At 40.5% G+C, this 26891-nt stretch overlaps 1 long non-coding RNA gene across 3 annotated transcripts; it reads right to left on the bottom strand.

Moving 5' to 3' along the window:
* Positions 1–1390: 1390 nt before the first annotated feature.
* On the bottom strand, positions 1391–26674 carry LOC116630752. 3 transcript variants are annotated; one of them, XR_004298998.1, is made up of 3 exons: positions 26496–26674; positions 2013–2409; positions 1391–1768 (listed from the first exon to the last, which is right to left on the bottom strand). It is a non-coding gene; the product is annotated as an uncharacterized LOC116630752 (long non-coding RNA). The 3 variants fall into 3 exon arrangements; XR_004299000.1 differs by having other exon boundaries at positions 2013–2598; positions 26542–26674; XR_004298999.1 differs by having other exon boundaries at positions 26542–26674.
* Between the last annotated feature and the right edge of the window lie 217 nt (positions 26675–26891).

The following is a 26891-nucleotide window of genomic DNA, read 5'->3' as shown; positions in this document are numbered from 1 at the left end:
TATCAAGAAACTGTTCCCGAACACTGAGAAATTTCGCCTGGTATTTTGAAAAGTCACCCTAGTTCACCTGTGCTGAGAGGAAAACTGAAAAAAAAAAAAAAAAAAAAAAACCAAAATTCTCCTCCCTTTAATTGGACAAACTGTAGCCTGCCCTTGAATGACTTTTCTGTAGCTTATCCACTGTGGTAGGTTACTGTCAAAAATATTTACCCATGGGACACCTGGGTGGCTCAGTTGGTTAAGCGTCTGCCTTCAGCTCAGGTCATGATCCCAGGGTCCTGGGATCGAGTCCCACATCGGGCTCCTTGCTCAGCAGGGAGCCTGCTTCTCCCTCTGCCTGCCTCTCTCCCTGCTTGTGCTCTGTCTCTGACAAATAAATAACTAAAATCTTAAAAAAAAAAAAATTTACCCTTTTCCCCTTTTACCTCCATGAAAGGAATATTCTTCTTCTACTCCTTTACTTTAGTTTGGCCATGTGACGTTCTTCGGCAGATGGGACACAGACAGGGACTTGGAACGTGCTGGAGTGGTTGGGCTCGCCCTCTTGCACTTCTGTCATCGTCACGAGAAGAGCATGTCTTGACTAGCCCCTGGTCCAAGGAGGGTGAAGACATAGAGCAGCTTCCCAGCTGACCTGCAGCTATGTGAGATGGAGTGATTGTCCAAGGGGGGTGAAGACACATGGAGCAGCCACCCAGCTGGCCCGCGGCTGTGTCAGATTGATTGTTACTTTAATGTGCTGAGTTCTGGGGAAAGTTTGTTACACAGTGTTTTTGTGGCAATAGCTAACTGAGGTACACGCCAATAATTTCACAGCCAGATTTTCTGGAGTTCTGTTTCAGTTCCCAGAAAATACCATTCTTGACCTTAAAGATGCAAACATAATATTTTCCTAGGGGCTTCTAGATCAAATGGCATAGTGCCCTTCAGACAAATGCTTATATTTTTTTCTTTTCTTTCTTTCTTTTTTTTTAAATTTCTGACATCGTGAGTATTGTGAGTAGCTCACAGGGAAATGAGGTGTCTCTGTGTGCACAGGTACTTACTTGATTCCAGGCTCAGAGGAATCTGATTGTGATCCCTACATCTGTCACTGTGTCATGGACTGCCAGAAACTTGAAAGAAGGAGGATCTATCAGTCAGGGGCTCAGCAAGAAACAGAGAGACACTCAGCTTTGTGGTGTAGAGGCTTTTTAAAAAAGATTTTATTTATTTATTTGAAAGAGGGAGACAGCGCTGAGAGTGAGAGCATGCAAGCAAGAGGAGGGGGGAGGGACAGAGGGAGAGGGAGAAGCGGACTCCCCGCTGAGTAGAGCGAGCCTGACATGGGGGCTAGATCACAGGACCCCAGGATTATGACCCGAGCCGAAGGCAGATGCTTAACCGACTGAGTCACCCAGGTGCCCCATGTAGAGGCTTTTTAATAAAGGTAGGGTTAGAGGAACCCAGGAGGGAGGAACCAGAGACTAGAGAGAGTGGGGGTCAGTTGCAATCCCCAGCCTGAACAGCAGGGGGACTCGACCCTGTTATCAGAGCCTGGTTGAGAGCTAAAGTCAAAGGGACTGCCCTATGGGAGCTGCAGTTTGGTGATAAGGCCATAGACAAAACACAGGGAAGCAGAGTGGGTGGGAGGGAATAAATGCCCTGGCATCTCTCTTCTCCCACATTCTGACCTCCGGCTGGCGACTCCTCCTTGCTAGAGGGTGACACAGTCCATAGAAGTCAGCTTCCCAGGGCAAAGAACACAGCAGAGGAAAACAGAGCTGATCTGGGGAGAATCAAAGAACAATCAGAATACAGACATACCTCAGAGATATTGCAGATTCAGTTCCAGACTGTCACAATAAAGGGCATATTGCAATAATGTGAGTTAAATGAATTTTTTGGTTTCCTAGTGCATATAAAAGTTAGGTATACACTTGTCTATTAAGTGTACAATAATAGCATTCTGTCTAAAAAATGTACATACCTTAATTAAAAATACTTTATTGCTAAGAAGTGCTAATGATCACCTGAGTTTTCGGTGAGTCATCATCTCTTTGATAGTGGAGGGTCTTGCCTCAGTGTTGATGGCTGCTGACTGATCGGGATGGTGCTTGCCGAAGGTTGGGGTGGCTGTCACAATTTCTTAAAATAACACGACGGAGTCTGCCACATCCATTGCCTCTTCCTTTTACAAATGATTTCTCTGTAGCATGCGATGCTGTCTGATACTATTTTACCCATGGTAGAACTTCTTTCACAATTGGGAGTCAAGCCTCTGCAACCCTGCCACTGCTTTATCGACTAAGTGCGTGTCACATTCTACATCCTCTGTTGTCATCTCAACAGTCTTCGTAGCATCTTCATCGGGAGTCAATTCCATCTCAAGAAACCACTTTCTTTGCTCATCCTTGAGAAGCAACTCATCTGTCAAAGTTATATCATGAGTTTGCAGCAATTCAGATACAAGAACAATGAAAAAGTTTGAACTATTGCAAAGGATTATCACAAGATAAGCCAGAGACCCAAAAATGAACAAACATTGGGAAAATGTCGCCGATGAACTCGTGTGACTCAGGGTTGCTGCAAACCTTCAGTTTGTAAAAAATGTGGTATCTGTGAAGCACATAAAACCAAGTATGATTGCAGAGGTTTATTAACACTGGATCCAGTTTCCTCAGGAAAGAAAACATGGCGGGGAGAGAGAACAAGAAAGGGGTTATGTTTATAAGGATACTGGTTAGGGAAAGTGTACAGTCTTTCATTGTTAATTGATTAGCAAAAGATGGAGAATTAAATAATCTGTGATTGGACCAGTAGGTTTCTTTGCGCTGTACTACGTTGACTTCAAGAATTTCTCTAAAGGCATCACAAGATAAGCCCATGGCACTAGAGGGGATCAGTGAAATTAATATTAAAGCATCTGGAAGATAATTATTTTGAGGAGGGCTAGGGTACTAAGTTTCAGGCCTGAATTTATGGATTTGGAATTGGGATTTAAGAAGAAATATCTTAATGGATAGTGAAGCAAAACGTATCTTGGTGCCAGAAGATTTCTAACACCTGTGAGCCATGAAACCCTGACACTGTTTCAATTTTGTGATACTCTTCTGATTCTTGGCCTATAAAAATATTATGTGGAGCTATTTACCAAACTTAACTCATGACATATCCATAAACCCAAGCTTGCCAAAATATTTTAGGTGAGAGAAAGGAAGGCAAGGGATGCTGAGGACTCCTGGGTCCATATACATGCATGCCTATACATACACCAGCATCAGTGATCTTTCTTCAGCAAAATTACACTTCCTTTCCATCTTTGTTTCCAAAAATAGGCTAAAGTGAGTAAAACCCAAATATCAACATGTTGAGGATATCTTCTATTATACACAGAAGTATCTTAATATGCTGGGAAACAGTATTATATATTGCACCAATTTGCCTTGAAAAATCAAGTAGCTGACTCTTCATCTGAACTCAAATAAGTGAGACACACTTCCTTGGTTTTGAGATTGTTCCTTAAACTAGATCTTTACCTCAGAAGAACTCTCGAACAATAATATTGTGGGGATAACGCTAGGTAAACTCAACGGAAGTGAATTCTAGGTCTTTAGGAATGCTGGATGGGAACCATTTCAAGTATCAGAAGATTTACTAACAATAGGTTCATACCAATATTTTATTAGTCAGTTTGCTTGATATTAAGCTAGCCTACATTGGGTTTCTTCAGAACAGACCCTGAGACTAGGACCAAGGCTAGGAGTTTATTTGGAAGGCAATCTCAGGAAACACCGGTGGGGGGAGGGGGCAGTGAGCCAGGGAAGGGAAGGAAGCCAGTAGATGAATTCATGAGTATGTTATAGCTGTGGGGAACTTGGGCTCATTTCTACTTCTACTGTGCAACTCTGGGAAGTGGTGTAGAGCAGACCCGAGAGTTGTCTCACCCAAAGGATGAGAAAGATGGAGGACTTAGCCACTAACTCCCATCTGTCATGAGTTTGAGGCTGGTCCCGGGGATGTCAACTCGCTGGCACCCAGAATGTTCCTGTGGTCAGAGAACGCTCTCAGGCTAAGGGTATTGGCAACAGAAAGCTTATCAGCACGCATAGGAATGTTGAGTGACAAGGGGATATATAAATGGTGTGCCTTAAGTACCTACTCAGAGGCAAAAGCGATTATCAACACACTACTAAAGCCTCCTCTTAATGGGAGGAAACCAAAAGGCCAGCAACCAAGGCTGCCAAGATATGAGAAGCATAAACTGTAACCCTTCTAATAGCAGTCCTACTTTCTTCCCACATAGGATCCTTGCATGCTTCTCCTCGAGCCCCAGGCAGTCCCTAGAGGTCAGACTAAGGGAGGCCTGAGAATTGTAATCACCCTATTTCTCTACAGGCTTGAAAGCCACGGGATTACCCCTTTGAAGGGAAATACTGAAGCAGAGGTGCTTACTGTTCTTCAGTAAGATGCCCAATCTTACTGGAAATTGGAAATTTGGTTTCCTCCCATTAAGAGGAAGCTTTAGTAGTGTGCTGATAATCGGTTATGCCTCTGAGTAGGTACTTTCGGCACACCATTTATATATCCCCTTGTCACTCAACATTCCTACGCATGCTGATAAGCTTTCTATTGCCAATAATTCTACTTTCCTTTTAGATTTTATGGTATGTCCCTGTCTTAACATGAGTCCCAGCCCTACAAGCTTCTTGTACCTGGTAACGTCAAACTGAATGAGCAACTATGACTAAGGCTGTATTTCTGAAATTGGGGATCGGAGGAGGGTGCAGGAAAGGAGAGTTTCCCCTGCCCTAAGGTTCCAGGGTGCTGCAAAAAAGACAGTGGTTGATGCTGATTCTAGAAAACTGGTTCTCATGGATCTTTTAGGCTGATTTCCTCATCTCCTAACTTTATGGGAGGAAGGACTCCTTTCAACAAAGTGAGGACTAGATAAGGAGTAAGTAGTTAACTAGAAAGGCGTGGTAGGTAGTTAAGTGTTCTGGGCAAGGGAACCACGTGTAAAAAATACATTAGGCCAAAGGAATAAACTCACAAAAACATGCTCAATATCTTTAGTCATTAGAGAAATGCAAGTTAACACTAAACTGAGATACTACTTCACACCCAATAGAATAGCTAAAATTTAAGACTGACAAATACCAAGTGTTGATGAAGAGCCAGAACAATTAGAATTCATATATACTGCTGGCGGGAGTCTAAAAATGTGGTAAAGGGTGTGGTAGTTTCTTATAAACATATACCCACCTTAAGATCCAGCAATTGTAGATCTAGGTCATTGTCCAAGATAAGTGGAAATATACTCTCACAAAAGGACTTGTATAAAGAATGTTCATAGCAGTTTTATTCACAATAGCCCAAAACTGGAAACAACCCAAATGTCTCCCGACAAGAGGATGGGTAAACAAGTTGTGGTATTATATTACCACTCAGTATTAAAAAGGATGACTTATTGTACTGATACCTGCAACAACATGACCGAATCTCACAAACCTAATGCTGAGAAAAGAAGCCAGACATAAAAGGGAATATAAATACTCTATGTTTCCACTTAGGTGAAGTGCTAGAATAGGCAAAACTCACCTAGGGTGAAAAAATACAATGGTTGCTTCTGGGGGATTCAGGGAATCACCTGGGAAGGGAGGAGGACTCTTTCTCATGAGCTGGAACTCTGGTAAGGTCATAGGTACACAGGTGTATCTAGTTGTCAAAATGGTTCAATTAATTGTGCATTTCAATATATGTACATTTTACCATAAAAACTCTAAAAAGTAATGATAACCAAATAGAGGGGCTGGAGAGTGGGTGGTATAGATAAAACAAGAGTGGTAGAATATTCATGGTTGAAGTTGAGTGATGAGTAAGTGCGATTCATTACACAATTCTGTTTATCTATGTTAGAAATTTTCCACACACACACACAAAAGTAAAAAAACAAAACTAAACAAAACCCAATAAGCAAACATCATCAGAAAGCTTTCAGGAAACTGAAAACAGTGCAGAATGGCTGAAGTGGAGTGCCTTTTCCACTCGTTCATCTAGTAGGAATCTTCCAGACAGTGGTGGACTGAAGATACCAAATCTCTTAGTCACATCTCACTTGAGAGCATGGATGGTTACAATGATTAGCTAACACAAACAAAAAGCTGTGGTGGGAAAAACACATTTATACCCCATGCGTAAACATAACTTACCAAATATTGTTCCTTGAGGTACCTTGCAGCAGTTGGAACAAGCATTTCCACATGAGCCATTTAGCTACCATGGAACATGGACATACTTACTGGTACAGGCTCAGAGCAGTATAATCCCCTTTCTTAACCTGGTAAAGCTCCTGAAGTTGCAGTAACTAAAATACACCACACCCAATCAATAACTAATTTTAAAAAAGCGATACATGTCTTATAAATCAAAAATCATGTCTGGAAATATATAATATGGCCAATAAATCATCACCTCTCATCACTTCCTACTTTAAAATAGATTAATGCCGGGGCACCTGGGTGGCTCAGTCGTTAAGGGTCTGCTTTTGGCTCAGGTCGTGATCCCAGGGTCCTGGGATCGAGCCCCGCATCGGGCTCCCTACTTGGCAGGGAGCCTGCTTCTCCCTCTCCTACTCCCCCTGCTTGTGTTCCTGCTCTCGCTATCTCTCTCTGTCAAATAAATAAATAAAAATCTTTAAAAGGATAAAAAATAAAATAGATTAATGCCAATGTTTTGGATGTTTCATAAGTCTACATTAAATTTCCTTCATCTTAATGCAATGCAGTTGTGTGTGTGAGAGAGAGAGAGAGAGAGGGAGGGAAAGGGAGAGAGAGAAATCAGGGGTTTGTGTAGACTTGTTAGAGTGAATTACAGATTTCCTTTTTAGGAAAAATTTAAAGTTCCCTTTAATTTTGCAGATGAGGGACTTGAAACCAGGACAAATGGAGTTACTTGCCCAGGATAACAAGAGTAAGACCATCACTCAGATCTTCTGATTTCTTCAAATTGAGACAGACTATTCTGCCTATGGATATGAATTTGAAATGAATATGAAATTCTTTCCATTAGCGGCATCCATATTGAATAACTCAAGAGAACTTTATCTTGGCAATTTACGGAACACTATACAAATTCAGAATTGTTCAAAATGTTTCCAGTGCCGTACTAGAAATATACCTTTGCCCCATGGAGATTACCGCACTGGAATACGGTGACATCTTCAGTTTATGTGCTTCCGAAGCAAGCACAATACGGTGACATCTTCAAAAGATTGTGGAAAATACTGCCAATTCGCCATTTGCATTTGCTTGCTGACCCAGCATCAGAGTGGATATTGAACGATTCAAGAACTTTTCCTCTCTTTTTTTTTTCTTGCCCACATCTTCACTTGGGTGCCATCACACACTCTTCACATCAGTTGTTTTTTTTTTTTTTTTAAGTAGCACGTTACAATCCATTATTAGTTTATGAAATAAACTAAATGGGACACAATCAGCATCTTTAAAATGAAATTAATTAGACTAGAAAATGGTGTACAACATACATAAGTTAGGGCAAGGACTGTTTCGTGAAATTTTTGTTTTAGTCATATACATATGTGTGTACACTGGGTGACAATATAAGACATTTGTTACTGTCGATCACAGTCAAAAGCACTTGAGAGCCAATAGTTCTCAGAGGGTCTCGTAAGGACTTTAATGTTCTGATTACTCCTTTCTCAACTCACATGTTTGTGTTGTCTACTATTTTAATTTTCATTTTTAGAACCACAGAAATCAGACATTATTATCATCATCACTTATATAATGTCTGGATTTACCTACATGTTTGCTAGTTTCTGTGCATCTGTGAAAAAAAATTTTTTTTGCAGAGAAGGGGAGAGAAAGCACGTGTGTGGGTGGGATAGCGGGAAGGGCAGGGGGAGAGAGGGAGAATCTTAAGTACCCTCCATGCCCAGCATGGAGCCTGACGCAGGGCTTGATCCCTGAGATCCTGACCTGAGCTGAAATCCAGAGCCGGACCCTTAACCAACTGAGCCACACAGGGGTCCCTGAACTTTTTTGTACTGTGGCAAAATTCACATAGCATAAAATTCACAATTTTAGCCATCTTAATGTGTATAATTCAGTGACAGTTCATTTACAACACTGTGCAACCATCACTTCTATCTGGTTCCAGAACATTTTTATTATCCCAAAAAGAAACTCCATACCAATTAAGCAGTCACTTCACATTCCTTCCTCTCCCCAGCCGTTGGCAACCAGTAATCTTCTGTTTCTATGGCTCTGCCTATTCTGGATATTTCAAATGGAATCATACAGTATGTGACCTTCTGTGTCTGGCTTCTTTCACTCAGCATAATGTGGTTATTGTCAATAGTGCTGCTATGGACATTTGTGTACAAGTATCTGTTTGAATACCTGTTTTCAATTTGGGGGGGTAATATAACTAGAAATGGATTTGCTGCTTCATATGGTAATGCTATGTTTAACTTTTGAAGGAACCACCAAAATTTTTTCCATAGCAGCTACATTTAAAATTCCCACAAGCAATGTACAAGGGTTCTAATTTCCCTACATTCTCCCCAACACTTGTTATTTTCCATTAAAAAAAATCATAGCCATCCCACTGAGCATGAAGTGGGCATTTCATTGGAGTTTTGATTTGCATTTCTCTAATGACTAATGATGTTGCACATCTTTTCATATGTTTGTTGGCCATTTGTGTATCTTCTTTGGAAAATGTCTATTCCAGTCTTTGCCCACACTTTTTTAAAAGATTTTATTTATTTATTTATTTGTCAGGGGGAGAGAGAGAGAAAGAGAGCACAAGCAGGGGGAGGGACAGAGGGAGAAGCAGGCCCCCTGCCGAGCAGGGAGCCCGATGCGGGACTCGATCCCAGGACCCTGGGATCATGACCTGAGCAGAAGGCAAACGCTTAACCGACTGAGCCACCCAGGCGCCCCTTTGCCTGCACTTTTTAACTGAGTTGTCTTTTCATTATTGAGTTGTTTAAGTTCTTTCTAAATTCTGAATACTAAACACATGATTTATATAATTTACAAATAATAGCTCCCATTCTGTAGGTTCTTTCATTTTTGATCATGTCCTTTGATGCACAAAATCTTCAATTTTGAAGTCCAGTATTTTTGTTGTTGTTGTTGCTTGTGCTCTTGGTGTCATATCTAAGAAACCATCCCCAAATCCAAGATCATGGAGATTTACCCCTATGTTTTCTCCCAAGGGTATTATGGTTTTAGCTCTCACATTTAGGTCTTTGATCCATTTTGGGATAATTTTTGTACACTTCATTCTTCTGCATGTGGGTATCTTGAACTTGCTTTTAGAACCATTTTTCTTCTTTTTAAAGTACACTCTTTTTTTTTTTTAAGATGTATTTATTATTTGAGAGCAGGAGGAAGGGGCAGAGGGAGAGCAAGAGAGTCTTAAGCAGACCCCATGCTCAGCTCGGAGCTCAATCTCACAAACTTGAGATCATGACCTGAGCCAAAACCAAGAGTCGACGCTTAACTGACTGAGCCACCCAGGTGCCTCAAAGAACATTCTTTAAAAATTCCTTTACATAAGGTTTCTTGGTTGCAAATGTAATCTATGTTTATCTGAAAGTGTCTTTATTGCCTTTGTCCTTGAAAAATAGTTGTGCTAAATCCACGAATCTAGCTCGACAGTCATTTTCTCTTCAGAACTCTGAAGATATTATTCTGCTGTGTTCTGGTTTCCATTGTTGCTATTGAGAAACTGATATCTACTTGTCCGCCTTTGTAAATTATCTACCTTTTTTCTTCTGCCTACTTTTAAGATCTTCTCTTTGTCTTTGATATTCTTTGGTTTTACTAACATATATCTGGGTGTGACTTTCTTTTTATTTATCTATTCTATTTTGGACTCTTGTTTCCTCTATCTGTGGATTCATGTCCTTTCAGCAGTTTTGGGAAAATCTCAGCTTTTATGTCTTCAAATATTGCCTTTTTTTCTATTTCCTCCTTCTGTAACTCAAATTAGATATGTTATACTTATTCATTATACCCTCCATGTAGCTTAACATTTCTTCCATATTTACCGCCTTGTCTTTATGTGTTATAGCCTGAGTATTTCCTTCAGATTTAACTCTCTTCAGCTACATATATTCTGCTGTTTAACTCATCCACTAAATCATTAATTTTAATAATTATATGTTATCTATAAATGTTCTAAGTGTTAAATGTGCCTGGTATCTTTATTAGAATTATATTTTGACCCTTTTTCAGTTTTTATTCCATCTTTAATTTCTTTTTTTTTTCTAAGATTTTTTATTCATTTGAGACAGAGAGAGAGCATGAGCAGGGGGACAGACAGAGGGAGAGGGAGAAGCAGACTCCCCACTGAGCAGGGAGCCCAATGTGAGGCTCGATCCCAGGACCCTGGGATCATGACCCGAGCCGAAGGCAGACGCCCAACCATTTGAGCCACCCAGGCGCCCCCCATCTTTAATTTCTTGAAACACTGATCCATAATTACTTTATACTCTCTGTTTCATAATTTCAATATCTAAATTCTCAGGAACTTCAATGTGTTGTTATTGTTTTCTCCTGACTTTCATTCATGGTAGGTTTGTTAATTTCTTATTATATTTGATTGCATTTAATTTTAACAAATCAGGAGGCTTCAACTGGGGATTTATATTTGTTCCTTCATGGATCCGGGGTGGGGACCAGTCTAGGCCCCTTCAAAGACTGTGGCTTAAGGGAAGAGTCTTACTCTCCACTTCACAGAAAGCCCACAACTTTAAAGGTCACATAATTAAATAACATCTTAAATTTACAGACAAATAACTTCGATTACAGTTTTAAGCAATTTATCCCAAGGTCACACAGCTAGTATAATAAATCGTGGGAGTAGACCCAAAGTCTCCTGACTCCAAGCCATGCTTATGTATTACACCACACTCTACAATTGAATTGACTTGATACAAATTGTTCAAGTATGTGACATTGCATACCAAAAAGAAGAGGGGGGGAATGCTCTCTTTGAACTAGTTGTTTTCTTCCTTGCCTTTTACAGAACTGATGACTTCATACATAATCTTGTTTGCTGAAAGAAGCACATATTCTTGATGAATATAAATCCTCTATTGTGTATTTTTTTTTAAATAATTTGTGCTATAAGGACAAAAATCTTTTCTTTCTTTCTTCTTCTTTTTTATTTTGGTGACAGTTCAACTCCTAAGTTCAGCAGATAAGGATGGATACTGCCCAACAGTAAATGAGAAACGCAGTTCTAGTTAGAGCCCAGGAAAAAGCTGATTGGTGCATCAGAGTCAAGGTCTCAGAGATATAAATAGAAAATGTCTGATGAATGAGGTTAAGAGGGAAAGGAAGAAGTGTACATGTGTGGAGTGGGGCAGGGTGAAATTTGAAATTCCAGAAGATGTATATGCTTAGCTGATTTGGGGTAGGTTTTAAAGGGGTAAAGACTCAATGCACATTAATGTCTACTTTTCTACCTCCCTTCAGGGTGAGGCTGAGTAGAACTGGACTGGAGTTTCTTTAGTGATTTGCTTAGTGAGAGGCTGCTACATGGTTGGGCCTGTAGCCCTAATAGGCTCCCATTTGGTCATCAGGTGCTACAGCTGTTTCCTACAATGCTGGGAGTCCAGGATAACATACAGAGGACATCCTAATTTCCTCCCCAGTAACAGAGGTGAGCTATGGAGGCAGAGTGGGGAGGCAGAATGTATAAGATAGATGTAGCTAGGCTGGGTAGAGCAGGGAGCAGTGAAGGATAGGCATGTGTAAACATACAGGTGAGGAGAGAGAGAGACAGAAGTTACATACAATGGAAACCCTCCATACCCAAGAATGGCACAAGACTGTCCCATAGCTCACAGCTGGGATTAGTAACAGACTAGCTAGGAAGACACTACACATGTTTCACTACTTAAATAGCCTTCTCTGATGTGTCACTCGTCATTTAAGGTCTGATAGCTCTTTTTGGCCCACTGATGGGTATAGCAGGAAATGATAAAATATGGGGTAGATGCATAGTAGGTGGTTAGAGTGAATATGGGAGATGAGTCAGGAGGTCATGCAGTCAAAGAGAAATGAGGGCAACTTGATTAAGAAAAGGATTATCAGTACAATCCAAAAAGAGATTTGAAATTTATAAGAGAACACTACATAAAATTTTGCCATAAACTGGAAAATCTACATGAAATAGATGATTATATAGAAAATACAAATTACCAAAAGTAATTAAAGAAGAGATAGAAAAATGTACATAGACCAAGTAGCACCAGTTGGGAAGTGGGGTTGAGGGAGTAAAAAGCGTGTAAAAATGTCTACCCTCTAAAAAGTCCCCAAGCTAAGATGATTTACCAAGAGAACTCTAGCAAACATTCAGAGTACAGGTATTATCTATGATAGTCACATTTTTCCGAAATATCAGAAAAGAAGGAATTTTCCCAATTCATCTTATAAAGTTGTAATAACCCAGGACCAAAACCTTGTCAAGAATTATTCAAAACTGAAGACCAGCCTCTCTAAATAAATAAATAAATAAATAATCATAAAATATATAATAATTAATTCTAACAGTATATTTATAAAATATACTGTGCCAAAATAGGTTTTAGTTCAGAAATTAAAGGATTGTACTGAATACTAGAATAACTATAAAGTGATCCATTAATGAATTTTATTAATAGAACAAAAGATTTAAAAAGCAAAAGATCAAGAGCAAGTAATTAGAGCAGAAGTCAGAGGCTGAAGAAGCTGCCTACTTGAAGTCTAGTCAAAATGCAGTGAAGATGGGGGTGCCTGGGTGGCTCAGTCGATTAAGCATCTGCCTTTGGCTCAGGTCCTGATCTCAGGGTCCTGGGATGTCCTCCTGTGTAGGGCTCCCTGCTCAGCGGGGAGCTGCTCCTGCCACTCCCCCTGCTTGTGCGCATGCTCTCTCTGTCAAATAAATAAATAAAATCTTAAAAAAAAAAGAAAAAAATGCAGTGAAGATGATTATTGTAAGCAAAGAACAGGGACAAAGAGAAAATAAAGTATAGGGACTGAGTCTGTAATTTAGACGTGTTTGGTGATCTTTCCTGTCATTTTTTTCCCTTTGGGGCCCTTCTACTATAGTAGGAAGATCCTTTCTCACACAAATAATTCAAGCTATTTAGTATCCCAAGAGGTTCCCAGTAGTGTACTACCACCAAAGCTGGAATTAAAAATATACATATTAAAAATATCTAGATTTATCTGTGAAGTTGGCTGATGATGAGGAGTCCTATCAGCCTACTGTTCACACCTGCAAGATGTTAGGACCTCTGAGATTTCAGTCGGTCAACAGACATTTGGGGTAGATGCTGAGTGTGGGCTATGGCTGCGGTTAGCCCTGAGGAGGACGTATCTGCCCTTGTCACTCACTTGGTGACCTTGGGTCATTTATTTCAACTCTTCAAGGCCCTATTCTCATCTGTAAAATGGGGATAATACGAACGTATCTCATAGGGTCGTTATGAGAATGAAAATGAGATCACAAAGATGAAGAAGCACAGAGCCTGGCTATGGGAAGGCCCAGGAGCCCTTAGCTGAAATTGATCACTACTGTGTTCTTTCAGAAAGGCCCCGTTGCCAACCCCTTCACACGTGCTCGCTCCTCTGAGCGCCACGCAGCGCATCAACGTTGCCCTTCCCAAGTGACGGCCCCTCTGAAGTTCTGCAGCCTGACACCTCAGAATTGCTCTGATTATACTGCTCTTCTATGAATTTTGTCAGAGCAAACCAACATTCAACAGGCGTAAGCGTAATATCTGCTTTCCTCCTTATGTTAATTGAGCAAGGAGTCAGCAGGATGTAAACTAAATAGCCCTTGAATATGGACTTATACATAAATATTGAGATACACTAGGTTTCTGGCATTAGGAAGTAAGCTAATTTGTGGTATTAATTTTCTTTTTCTTTTATATTTTAGAACACTTCGCTACTTTTTTGAAGTACTATTCTACGGGTACAAATATTTCATTCTGTCCTCACAATAACACTGGGAAATACACAGGGTAGAGTACATTTTTCCCATTTAACTGGTGTGAAAACTGAGGCTCAGAGAAGTGTAGTGATTCATCCAATGCCAAACAGATATTTGGTGTCAGAATTTGAACTACCACCAACTAGGTCCTAAGACACCATATACGGGAGTGCTTTTTTGTTTATCTTTCCTTCCCTCCATCCTTCCCTGTCTCCTTCCATCCCTTCTTTTCTTCCTACTTTTTCCTTCCTTCCCTACCTCCAGATACTCCCTCCCTTCATTATGCAATATTTCACACATATATATTCCTGCCTAAATGAGTGTCTATTAACCCATCTTTCAGCTTAAGAAATGATATTACCCATACCTCTGAAGCCCACTGCATCCCACTCCCTACCTAACCACTATCCTGGATTTTGTAGTTATCATTCCCTTTTCTTTCTAGCTTTATCATCTTATCATTTGTGCATCCCTACAAATGTCTATATTATTTCATTTTGCATGTGGATGGATTTTAAGTAAATGGAATCATACTGCAGATATTCATCTCTGTGTAATATTCTATGTCTGAGATTCATTCATGTTGGTGTGTGTGTAGCTGTAGTTCATTTCCATTGCTTTAGAGGGTTCCACTTTATGAATATACCACACTCTATTCATCTTTTCTCTGACTGACGGGCATTGGGTTATTTCAGTTCTGTGCTACTCTGAACAAAGTTGTGCACACTCCTGTCGCACACGGGCAAGAGCTTTTCCAGTGGAAATACTGGTTCATGGAATGCACCTACCTACAACTTTACTAGCTAATGCCAAATTGTTTTCCAAACCGATTGTACCAATTCCCATAAGCATATGAATTTCAAGGACTCTGAATTTTCAACGACTTGAAATTGTCAGAAATTTTAGCCAGATCTTGTGCTCAGATCTTGGTTTCCAAACACCACTCTAAGACAGACACCAGAGCTCCTTGGAGAAATAGTTGATTCCAGGGCCAAGGCAGGTAATATGTGAGATGAACCTGGAATGTCTTGTGGTCCCAGAAAGTAAGAACATGCTCCAAAACAAAACAGGACTGGGGACCAAACTGAATTAGCTCTTAAGTGCCACAGTTGGAACAATTCGAGCAGCAAGATAAATAATCACAGTGTTAGATTCTAATCCATAAATATAATAAATATCCATGAGTCCATACTGAAAAAAGTAATTAATTAAATAAGTAAGCAGGGGAGATGGGACAACTCTTCCTTACAGTAGAATTTGAGTGAATAAGTGTAAAAGGAAAGAGAAAAATAGAAAATTACCAAGAAATACCACAATAATAATGCTTGCAGACAAGCTCCATCAATAGATGATAAAATTAGTGGGTCAGAGTTTGTGGAGAAGTAAAGTTCACATCATTTCAAAATATCTGCCCAAGATATTTATTAGTTACAAAGGGAAATTCAGTAATTTTAAGTGGGGAAACTTGGCAGAAACCACCTTAAACCAAGTGATCAAAGTTAATACCACCAATTATAAGATACGTCAACATCATGAACCCCGTTATAGGAGGCAGTATGAAGAACACAGTACTCCGTGGTACTCTCACCAAACGTACATCATCTCAGGTCAATTATGAGAAAACATCTGGCAAACTCAAACTGAGAGACATTTGACAAAATCATCTGTACTCTTCAAAAATATCAAGGTTGTGAAAGACAAGGAATGACTGAGGAGCGATTACACACTGCAGGGGACTCAGGGCAACTGCCAACTTCTTTGCACCCCCAGAGCCTCCCCTACACACACTTAAGTGTCCCCTAGCCTTCCACCAAAACACTGCCTTCCACCAAACCATCTCAATAGTTGCACTGGCATTTATATTTGTTGGGCTGTAATTAACAATTCATGAGTTGGGTCTCTTTCCTATTGGGCCATGCTCCTTAAGGACACGGAAAATACTTCACTTCTCTTGCTCCTAGCACAGTTCATGGTAGGCACTAAAAGTATCGTTAATCCAATTTATTCAAAATTCCTACCATGATTTCTTTTCAACTTTTTAAAAAATATTTATTTATTTTTGAGAGGGAGAGAGTAAGAGAGGGAGAGCACAAGTGGAGAAGCAGACTCTCCGCTGAGTAGGGAGCCCGATGTGATGCGGGACTCCATCCTAGGACCCTGGGATCATGACCTGAGCAGAAGGCAAATGCTTAACCGACTGAGCCACCCAGGCGCCCCCTGCCGCAATTTCTTATGTTAGGAGACATTTAATGAATAATTGGTTACTTTTGGGTTTGATTTGCTGGTTGAGACCAGATCCTGTGCATTTCTGAAGATTTTACTATTTTTTTATTCTTCCTTTTCCTTTTTTGCTCTTCTTTCTCCTCCATTTTTAGAGAAGGTAGAGATGCTATAAAGCATAAGGAAATATACGAGTTTAAGCAAAGAGGAATACATATATATATTTATACATTATATACCTAATATGATAAATTATGTATATATTTCTTAAATTTACCCTTTTTCGGAGATAAAAATGTAACTTTTTCCCTAATACTTTATTAAAAGTTGGTCTGTTATTAATATTTTGTGTAATATTATTGGGCTTGGAGCTGAGAACACAGGTTCTTTCCTATTGGTCTTAAAAATACTTTTCAGGGAGGCACTTGGTAGCTCAGTGTTAAGCATCCCACTCTTGATTTTGGCTCAACTCGTGATCTCAGGGTTGTATGATCGAGCCCGGGTCGAGCTCTATGCTGGGCATGAAGCTTGTTTGGGATTCTCTCCCTCTGCCCCTCCCCACTCCCATCCTGCTCTTGCATGAGTGCTCTCTCGCTCTCTCTAAAAAAAAAAATAATAATAAAAAATAATAATTTTCAACACAAGGAAAGTTTTAGCAAGATATGGCTGCCTGGCCTTTATACACTTGCTTAGGGTTCCAAAGATGAAGAAATGTAGGTCATGTGGCATTGTAGTTCTCTGCTTCAACTGTCACTGAGTAATCATGGATCACAGTAATCAGAGTTTCCGCACGTCATTCAGCATGTCAAGAATCATCAGCATTGGTGCCTTTGCCATTACTCACCTTATAAATCATAACTAGTTTACAGAATAACCTTTTTTTGCTAACTTTTACATCCTGTGGTTACCAACAGGTGATTTCCCTGTTTCTCTTATCTGACACCTCACTGAGAGATGATGTCAAGGACTAGTTAGGATACTCAACTGGCATAAAAAGACCAATGCTCAGTTGCTGGTACTGGCTGATGGTCACAAAACTGGTAACACATTGCTTATTCTCATTATTCTGTACATGATAAACGAAGCCAGTCAAGCTATTTTTAAAATTTGATTAGTAAAGATTCTGTGAAGATTCAAATGGGAAACGTGAAGAGCTTCGTCTCACTCATGTTGGAGTCACAGACCTATAGATAAAGTAGCTTCTCTCTGGACACAAAACAGCACTTAGAAGTAGCTATAGAAGGGCTGCCTGGGTGGCTCAGTGGGCTAAGCGTCTGCCTTCAGCTCAGGTCATGATCCCAGGGTCCTGGGATGAAGCCCCACATCAGGCTCCCTGCTCAGCGGGGAGTCTGCTTCTCCCTCTCCCTCTGCTCCTCCCCTCTGCTCCTGCTCTCTGTCTCAAATAAATAAATAAAATCTTAAAAAAAAAAAAAAAAAAAAGAAGAAGTAGGTATAGGAATGACAGCTCTGGAGGCCACCAGAAAACATTCTCTTAAAAAATTCTGGGACCTCAGGTAGCCTCAAAAATGTCTATTACATTTGACAAAATACAGCATCCTTTCCTAATTAAAACTCTTCAGAGTGTAGGGATAGAGGGAACATTCCTCAATTTCACAAAAACCATCTATGAAAAGCCCACAGTGAATATCATTCTCAATGGGGAAAAGCTGAAAGCCTTTCCCTTAAGATCAGGAACATGACAAGGATGCCCACTCTCACCACTATTGTTCAACATAGTACTAGAAGTTCTAGCATCAGCAATCAGACAACAACAAGAAATAAAAGGCATCTGAATCGGCAAAGAAGGAGTCAAACTCTTTCTCTTCACAGATGACATAATACTTTATGTGGAATATCCAAAAGACTCCACCCGCAAATTACTAGAACTCATACAGCAATTCAGTAATGTGGCAGGATACAAAATCAATGCACGGAAATCAGTTGCTTTTCTATACACTAACAATGTAACTGTAGAAAGAGAAATTAGGAATCGATTCCATTTACAATAGCACCAAAAACCATAAGGTACCTAGGAATAAACCTAACTAAAGAGGTAAAGGATCTATACTCTAGAAACTATAGAACACTTATGAAAGAAATTGAAGAAGACACAAAAAGATGGAAAAACATTCCATGCTCATGGATTGTAAGAATAAACATTGTTAAAATGTCTATGCTGCCCTGAGCAATCTACACTTTCAATGCCATCCCTATTAAAATACCATTGGCGTTTTTCAAAGAGCTGAAACAAATAATCCTAAAATTTGTATGGAACCAGAAAAGACCCCGAATCACGAAGGAAATGTTGAAAAAGAAAAACAAAGCTGGGGGCATCATGTTGCCTGATTTCATGCTATATTGCAAAGCTGTGATCACCAAGACAGCATGATATTGGCACAAAAACAGACACATAGATCAATGGAACAGAATAGTCTCCAGGAATCGACCCTCAACTCTATGGTCAACTAATCTTCGACAAATCAGGAAAAAATATCCAATGGAAAAAAGTCTCTTCAATAAATGGTGCTGGGAAAATTGGACAGCTATATACAGAAGAATGAAACTCGACCACTGTCTTACACTATACACAAAGATAAACTCAAAATGGATGAAAGACTTCAATGTGAGACAGGAATCCATCAAAATCCTAGAGGAGAACATAGGCAGTGACCTCTTCGACATCGGCCACAGCAACTTCTTTGATGACATGTCTCCAAAGGCAATGGAAAACAAAAGCAAAAATGAACTTTTGGGACTTCATTAAGATAAAAAGCTTCACACAGTAAAGGAAACAGTCAACAAAACTAAAAGGCAACCCACGGAATGGGAGAATTTGCAAATGACATTACAGATAAAGGGCTGGTATCCAAGATCTATAAAGAACTTCTCAAACTCAACACCCAAAAAGCAAATAATCAAGTCAAAAAATGGGCAGAAGACATGAACAGGCACTTCTCCAAAGAAAACATACAAATGGCTAACAGACACATGAAAAAATGTTCAACATCATTAGCCATCAGGGAAATTCAAATCAAAACCACATTAAGATACCACCTTACACCAGTTAGAATGGCAAAAATTAACAAAGCAGGAGACAACAAATGTTGGAGAGGATGTGGAGAAAGGGGAACCCTCTTGTACTGTTGGTGGGAATGCAAGTTGGTACAGCCACTTTGGAAAACAGTAGGGGGGTTCCTCAAAAATTTAAAAATAGAGCTACCCTATGACTCAGCAATTGCACTACTGGGTATTTACCCCAAAGATACAGATGTAGTGAAAAGAAGGGGCACATGCACCCCAATGTTCATAGCAGCAATGTCCACAATAGCTAAACTATGGAAGGAGCCGAGATGCCCTTCAACAGATGAATGGATAAAGAAGATGTGGTTCATATATACAATGGAATATTACTCAGCCATCAGAAAGGATGAATAGCCACCATTTGCATCGACATGGATGGAACTGGAGGGGATTATGCTAAGTGAAATAAGTCAAGCAGAGAAAGACAATTATCATATGGTTTCACTCATATGTGGAACATAAGGAATAGCACGGAGGACATTAGGGGAAGGAAGGGAAAATGGAAGGGGGGAAATCAGAGTGGAGAGACGAACCATGAGAGACTATGGACTCCAGGAAACAATCTGAGGGTTTCAGAGGGGAGGGGGGTAGGGGGAAAGGGTAGCCTGGTGACGGGTATTAAGGAGGGCACGTGTTGTAATGAGCACTGGGTGTTATACGCAAACAATGAATCATGGATCACTACATCAAAACTAATGATGTACTGTATGGTGACTAACATAACATAATAAAATGTCTGTTACACAGGGAAAAGATACTTTACATAACAAGACTTGGTTTAGAAGTTTATGATAATTTCCTTTGTAAATAGGTTGTCTTTTGTTTGCTGTTGTGATTTCTTTATACCATTTTAGATTTCTTTAGTATTTCCCCCCCTCTGTATTTTTAAAAACTACTAGGCTTCCTGTTATCTCAACACACTAGCATCTGTGGCCTGGTCCTTATTTTTATAAGTAATCACATGCCTTACCCTCCGTAGTGCAGCCCCTGCAACCTTATCTGCTAAGACCAGCCTTCCCCTGCCCGAGGAGGGCCTCCCATTTGCTTGCTGTATCTGTTTTTCTCCAGAAGAAAACAAGAGAATATCAACAAGGTTGATTTTATTCTATACATAAGAAATAATATAGGGTCCTTAATCTATCGTGGAGACTTTTTAAAATGAAAACTTATTGGGCTCCTTTCCATGTGTTAACTTATTTAAATAATACAACTTTATAAGGTAGGTACCTTTACTGTGCTCATTATACAAGAGAAGAAATAAGGCAAGGATGCTCAACAAGTTGCCCAAGTTTGCATGGTTAGTACAGAAGACAGCCAGGATTGGAACGCAGGCAAACTGGCTCCAAGCCCACACTCTTACACTTCTTTTGAACCTCCAAATCATATTTTCTTCCTGCTGGATAATTATTAGTCCCCAGTAATATACCTGCATTAGAGAGTCAGCCTAGGAGTTAGGAAACTTTGTTCTGTGCTTTAACTTGGGAGGAAACAGCGTTCTAGGGAGGGAAAGTGCATGTACAAAGGCCTAGAGGTTGTAGGGAGGAAGAAGTAAGACCAACATTAGGAACAATGGGAAACCACTGCAGTGTTTTTTGTTTTGTTTTGTTTTAAAGATTTATTTATTTATTTTAGAGGGGGTTAGGGGCAGAGGGACAGGGAAAGAGAGAATCTCAAGCAGACTCCCTGCTGAGTGCGGAGCCTGCCATGGGGCTCAGGCTCTATCTGACGACCCCAAGATCATGATCTGAACAGAAATCAAGAGCCGGAGGCTTAATGGACTGAGCCACTCAGGCGCCCTCTTCCAGTAAAGATTTATTTACCATTGCAGTGTTTTAAGCTGGAGGGGCTGGGAGGTTAGTTGTCATATGACTACAAAGATACTCTACCCAGATCACCTTGGCTGCGTAAAAAAGAGCAACAGTGGATTCAGGAAAATTTGGTTAGGAGTCTACTGAGAAACTCCAGGCAGGAGGTTATGGTAGCTTGGGTTAGGGTGTTGATAGCGTGTGGGAGGAAGAGGAAGAATGGAAAAAAGGTATTTTAAAACAGGTACCCTTGATTGAAACTGATTTTGATTAGATTGTATAAAAAACTTTAACAAAACATTCTAGTAATTACACTTCCAAATAAGGATTATTGGCTTAAAAGTGTCATATTGGGATGTTATACACCCATTTCAAGAATGCTTCATGGCTCTAAACAATTCTGGAAAACCTTTTTTAGAATTTCCTCCAGAGGGCGCCTGGGTGGCTCAGTCGTTAAGCGTCTTGCCTTCCGCTCAGGTCATGGTCCCAGTGTCCTGGGGTCGAGTCCCGCATCGGGCTCCCTGCTCCGCGGAGAGCCTGCTTCTCCCTCTACCGCTCCCCCTGCTTGTGTTCCCTCTCTCGCTGTGTCTCTGTCAAATAAATAAATAGAATCTTAAAAAAAAAAAAAAAGAATTTCCTCTAGAAACAGTTTATGAGCCAAACCAGAAAAATAGGCTTATTGCTATATACATCTTCATGTCACATATATCATACTTCAAGTCACATTTCATACCATATATACAAATATACATATATATATATATATACAAGCATACATATATACATACATACCTATACACACACACACGTACAGTCATACTTCATAACTCCCAAAAGCTAAGGAAACTATGTGTAATATTGTTAAATTGTTGCAGGGTTTTAAGAGCTTCCTTTTATGACTCTGAACTTCCAATATATACAGTAAGGTCACTTATGTAAGAAAATAAGCAAAAATATGTAGGAAAAAAGCTAAGTCATCTGACTGTTCATCAAAAACTGAAGATAGGGGCCCCTGGATGGCTCAGTTGGTTAAGCATCCGACTCTTGGTTTCCACTCAGGTCATGATCTCAGGGTCGTGGGATCGAGCCCCATGTTGGGCTCTGTGCTCAGCACGGAGTCTGCATGTCCCTCTCCCTCTGCTCCTCCTCCCTTCCCCTTGCTTGTGCTCGTTCTCTCTCTCAAGTAAATAAATAAATAAAATCTCTAAAAAAACCCTGAAGATATATTCTTGAGGCAAAGAGTGAGCCAACTCGGAAAACCCACAGATGGAAGGAATTCTTTTTTTTTTTTTTTTAGATTATTTATTTATTTATTTGACACAGAGAGAGAGACAGAGAGAGAGAGCATAAGCAGGTGGAGCGGCAGGCAGAGGGAGAGGGAGAAGCAAGCTCCAGGAGAAGCAGGCTCCCTGTTTCTCATTCAGAAACAGGGAGCCTGATGCGGGGCTCGATCCCAGAACCCCGGGATCATGACCTGAGCCGAAGGCAGTCGCTTAACCAACTGAGCCACCCAGGCGCCCCAGGAATTCTTGGACAGTAGGGGATTTGTTTTTTTTTTTAGTGAGTAGATAACAAATATATCCTAGAAGATTGACAACAAATTCCTCACAGAAAAAGAAAAGAATGAAGTTACATCTATCAGCTTTTAGGAACAGTGGGAAGCTTGGTGGGAAGGGTCCGAATTTCAGAACCAAGCGTAGGAGTCAATGTCTGGTTCTCTAACTAGCTCTGCAGGCTTGGACAAATTCTCTGAGCCTTACTCTCCTCATCTATAAAATGAACATATAAATGCCAGGAGTCTGGTGAGGTTCTGTTAATGGAGCCCTGACTTCCACCCCCTCCCCCCATTTTCTGTCACCTAAACTCCTTTACTTCAGGTTAAAGAACCAGAAACGCTGAGGGAAGCAGTAAAAGGGCAACCCTCCTTCCTGGAGCTTTCAGGCTTACATGGCTTCAGCATTCAGGCTCTGCTATACCCCGCACAGAGAAAAAAATTACTGGCCACCTTTATCATCAGCCTTGTCAAAGAAGAACTGTGGCAAGTAGGCAGTGCCTTCGGTTCAAAAGACATTCCCAGAGCACCCTGTCATTTGGGGACAGAAGCAGCCCATTTAAATCCCTGAATCTTTTCAAGAAACTGAAATCCCCTCAATGTCCGAGAGTAGCAGATGAGTTGAAGAGTGAGACATAATACTTGAAGGCAGGTGTACATGATGGAATTACATCTTGAAAAAGAGTATTAAATGACAGGGGGACATGTTCATGATAAATGAAGTAAATGTTGCTGTAAAATAGTATATACATTATAGATTCCTGGTTTTTTTTTAAATAATTGATTTATAGGGAAAAACAGAAGGAAATAAAAATTGTCAATGATAAATTCTGAGTGGTAAGGTTATGGGGGCTTTAAATTTTTTTTCTAAGCCTTATACGATAAATGTAATATTTTTTTAATATAGAGTTATATAATATGTAAATATGATACAGCTTTTAAACAACTCCACCAGGCAGAAATTGTGACTTTTTGTTCATCACCACAGAAAAACAAGCATTTTAAAGAAATGTGGCCTTTTCCTCAGCAGTGAGGTAAAGAATTTGTATAGGGGCAAAGTGCCTCTTGATTTTCTATAAGTTTCCTCCCTTTCTCCCTTGTCCCACCTTTCAAAGAGTTTTGGGTCCCCACCCACCCTGAATTGAGTGTGGAAAAAAAAAAAATCAACCTGGCTCTTTTCCTGCCTGAAGATGCTCAACGTTGAGACTTAGAATAGGGAAATTGCACATCGTTCAGATTTCCCAGTACTGGTGGCTCCTGGCCGAGCTGGTGGATCTGTACCTTCTCCACCTTTGCCTCCCGACGGTCGCCTCCTTTATCCTCTCCAGGAGTTCAGGTCTCTGCTTGAGAGCAGGAAAGGAGGGGAAAGCACAAGGCCCAAACTTTCTTGAGTTCTTAAAGTAAGAGTACTTCTAAGTAGCTAGGACACTTTACATTTATCATTACTGTGATTGTTAAGAGTAACTACCATTTATTGAACCCTTTTCAAAGACACTGTATTATTGCATTGAATTTTCACATTAGTCACTTAGGGCTTCTCCCCATTTCATGGATAAAGACGTAGGCTGTGGTCAAGCGGCATGCCTAAGTTCCCAGTGCTAGAAAATGGCGGGCGTCAGGCGCTTCACAGATTGCAAAATTATTTATTGCCTGTTATTCTTCACACTACTCTGTGAGGTGAAGATTCTACGTTTTCACTTGTGAAATGAAGGGACGGATGCCTTTAAAGTCCGTTCTGTGGGTCTACATGACTGATCCCTGAGAACATTTCCAACTTTTGGTTTCACTGGAGGAGACCTGTACTTAATAGGGCAATGGTGGGAGCCAAACATAAGCCTACTATCCTATTCAAATTTTAATCTGAATCTGAAGAAGGTAGGGTGGGGTGGGACACTAGATACTAGCAGTGAACAACCAGATTATGATGTGACCTCATACCGTGAAGACAAGGAGACAGTTGTACATTGGCTATAGGGCCACAGAATTCTGGAATTTGCTGGTGGGAGGGTGTGGGGCAGGAAACCAATAGCTCTACCAGGGTAGAAAAAGGCAGAATAGCCTAGGTCGGTGGATGCTTTGATGCTTGGTGGACGGGCTCAACCCTACCTCAAAGGTAGGGGCTCTGTACAAATAGCTGTGAAGTTATTTGGGCCAAGTATGTATGCAATTATAAAAGTATTTTATTCAGGTCCTGAATAAGACAATCTGCTACCAATCTTTAAAGTACCACATGTGTTAACATTGACTTTTCAATACACGTTAACAGAAAAACAAAGAGACAACACAGCTATAATAATTTATGCATTTTCATTTCTTGCTTGGATGAAAGTGGGACTACACCAAAAGTTGCTGGAAGTAAAGTAGTGAACTGAGACACTGAGTTATTTTCGTATCTATACTGCTTGCTATATCAGAATTAAATTTCTCCTAATTGGCCTTAATGGAAGCTAATTTTAACATCAGTAATCTTGATTTAAAAAAAAAAAAAACTACTGTTTTTTTTGGAAGGTGGGACGAGGCAGCGAAAGAGGAAACATTTTCTCAGAATTGTGAATTGGCAACCTTGGACCCTCACAGCTCTGCCCTCAACGAGCTATGTAACTGTGAATAAATCTCTTAAACTTCAAATTGCTCACCTGTACAATGAGATTCTAAAAGGCAGGTGATGTTTGATATTGTTAATGTTCTATGTGACAAGCTAGCATTCCATGGGTATCCACAACAGTAAAACCAAATCCAATGAGCAGGTGCCCTTAAGTCCTACGTAAGTATCCCTAAATGTCAAGTGCTCTAAGACTGACACATGTAAATGGTTGTCTTTATCCTCCAGAGTAGGGATGGTGGGCACTGAGTAGGGACCTTTGATGTTACACTACAGTAGGAAAGTTTTTCCCTCACTTTGTCCCCATCTGATATGGAGAAGAGGAAAAACAAGTGAGTAAGAGTACAGGATTTGGAAGCTGCATTCCTGGGAGTCGAGACTTGAAGCTGCTTCCTCCAGTTGCTCTGACCTGACTCTAGTCGATCTTGTGCAAGTTAAAAATTCCAAGTATCACAAGGTGGGACCGATCACCTGCTGGGACCTGTTAAGCCTTGGATCTGTGTTCTTCCAGAAGTGAAGGTATGTTCTTTGAGATCCCAGGAGGAACTGTTACACTCTAAGACAGATAAATAGGATGTAGAACTAACTACAAACACTTAAGCATTAATGAAGTCAATACATAGTATGTCACAGAGTTTAAAACGTGGAAAGATTATCTTTTCAAAATTATAATTTATGTTTATGCTTGGCGGTCACAAACCTACTGAACCTGTTATGGGGATGAAATAGGAAAAACTCAAAAGAAGACACTAAACACTAGGTAGAACGGCTTCTAGAAATCAAGAAGGGCGATTTCCCATGTGGTCAGACAAACATATCATTCCTTATCTTTCTCACCCACCCAAGAGTTCTGACACTTGCGTCAAAGTTTTGTGGAGTAGTTCAAGCCTACTTAAATGCTTAAAGGACCTCGTGCCAGGCTTTGGGTATTTTCACGGATTTCTCTTGTTCAGTAATTGTGGCCTCCAAGTTTTTATAATTCTCCTCCTCATTCCATTCCATCCTCCTTTCAAACTGTTTGTGAGCTTTTAGTGCAATCCGCTTATCACTTTTCTTCCCCAACCAAAATAGTGTCAAGGAATTGCCTAAGGGGAGTCCCTATAAAAGTACTAAGAGAAAGGGGGGGATAAGTTACTGCCTATAAAACTGGCACTTTAAAAAGCTTTCGCTTTAATGACGATTTAAGACTGACACCATAAGGAAAGCAGGAGCTTTCATCCGCGCGAACTCCCACCTTCATCCCCAGGTTGAACTTTCCCATGAGTAAAAGAAGGTATCACCTCATCACTTCCTGGATTCGGCGGACACTTCTCTATACCGACAGGTACTTCCTTTGCGACCCGAAACGCTTTCTAGCACTTCAACGACTTAAACTCTCCCCACGCCTGAGGTTCCTCTATCGCCTGGGCGACGCTCCCGGCTTTGTTTTTTTTCTACTTCCCCCGGCCCAAGCCCGCCCACCAGCGTAGACGTCAGCTCTTTACTGGTCCTAGAGTGTGTTCGTCTCCTCAGAGAGCCAATCAGAGCCTCGCCGTCCACCCCAGGGATTTGGGAAACGGAAAAGACCCCGACCTGTTCCCGGGAGTGGGGCGGGGCCTTACGTGAGTGACAGATCGGCCCTCCAATACGC

The sequence above is a fragment of the Phoca vitulina genome, unplaced genomic scaffold (genome assembly GCF_004348235.1).
Source record: "Phoca vitulina isolate PV1807 unplaced genomic scaffold, GSC_HSeal_1.0 scaffold4, whole genome shotgun sequence".
NCBI classification, from domain to species: domain Eukaryota; kingdom Metazoa; phylum Chordata; class Mammalia; order Carnivora; family Phocidae; genus Phoca; species Phoca vitulina.
The sequence above is the reverse complement of the archived record's forward strand: the minus strand, read 5'-3'. Positions and strand labels throughout refer to the sequence as shown.